Raw genomic sequence first — 1,599 nt, 5'->3', positions numbered from 1 at the left:
CAGCTGAATGCTTCCTAACTAAAAATTGTTTTTGTAAAGCTGTAATTTCATTCTGTAATTCTCATCTAAAGCAAATTGATACTTCTCTTCCCAGTGATAGAAGGGTACTCGGCAGAAAGTATACACACAAGTGTTTGTTAAATAAACAAGTAGATGAACAAATACTTTCTCAATTGGAAGTGTTATGCATGTATATAACATAGAAGAAAAAGAAAAGATAAATTGAATTTTAAATGATTAGAGATCATTTTCTTCTGAACTTTTTTGGGATGATAATGCATGCTAGCTTTTGTGGAACAGTCCTGCTTTGTACTTGTCCTACCATAAGTCTTAATATAATATCCCCATTCATTCCCCAAAGCATCCTGGTTTGGGCAATAAATTACAAGGTTCTTGTGCTTATATTTCACATGCGGTATATTAAGTGTATATGTGAAAGAGAATAGAGAAATGGCTGGGTTGCTTCTTTATTTTTATTTCTGTTCTGGTCCCTGAAGTAAATATTTGAAATCCCTGAACTATGGTTTTCCTATATGAAAATGAGAAGTTTCTACCTCAAAATATTACTTTGTTTGCAAAAACCTAGTGCCTACTGTTCTCTATGTAGTATGAGTAAGAAATCAAATTTTATTATGTTAAGCCAATGAAATTTGAATGTGCTTTGTTACCATAACATAACATAGCCTAATCTAGTCTATATCAGCTGCCAAAATATCCTTTTTAAATAGTATCTATCAGTTGCCTATGAAAAACAATTGCAATATTTGCTTTCCAAGCTGTTCACGATGTATCAACCCCCACCACTACCACCACCTCAGCCCTCTACTCTGCTGAAGTCAGATGGACACTAACATTTTGACCATATGATCTATAATCCTTTAATGAGGAAAAATGTCATGGAACTCTAGAGCTGGAAGAGATCTTAGGGATAATACAGTTCAACTTCACCATTTACGTTAAGTCATATGGAATAGCATAACTTAAAATAGGCTCTGGTAGTCACACCTTATGTGGACTCAGCCAAAGTACTTAATCTTTATGAATTTAATTTTCTTAACTGTCAAAGTGCAGATAATCACACCTTCTTGTCAGGTTTGCTTAAAGGATTGAGTAAGCAAATTTAAGTGAACCCATCAGCACATCGTGGTCACAGGACATCTACATATCTCTTTGCTCCTTACAGGGTACATCAGGCTAAACAGGTAAAGAGTAGTAGATCTAGAACTTACAAATAACATCTATAAAGAATTTTATAGCTTTATTTTCATACCCATTAGCTATTTCATATAAACTTTACAACCAACTTGTTATTCAGGCTGAACAGGAATTATTATTATATCTATTTCCCAATAATTAATTAAGCCCCGGAGGCTGTGATTTGTCTAAAATCACCATTAGTGGAACTAGAACTCAAACCCATAGCCTCTGATAACATTGTGCTCTTTCTTTTCCACCACCTAAAGCATAAACATGGTGCTGTGGACCTTTTAGGCAGAACTTTTCCACTAGAAATAACCTTTGTGTTAATTGTCTATTTCTTATTTTTCAATACCCAGTCCACAATATTAATAGTTGTTAAAATAGTATGAAATACTAATT

Source organism: Propithecus coquereli, unplaced genomic scaffold, assembly GCF_000956105.1.
Source record: "Propithecus coquereli isolate 6110/MARCELLA unplaced genomic scaffold, Pcoq_1.0 Scaffold472, whole genome shotgun sequence".
Classification (NCBI taxonomy): domain Eukaryota; kingdom Metazoa; phylum Chordata; class Mammalia; order Primates; family Indriidae; genus Propithecus; species Propithecus coquereli.
This window is presented reverse-complemented; position numbering follows the sequence as displayed.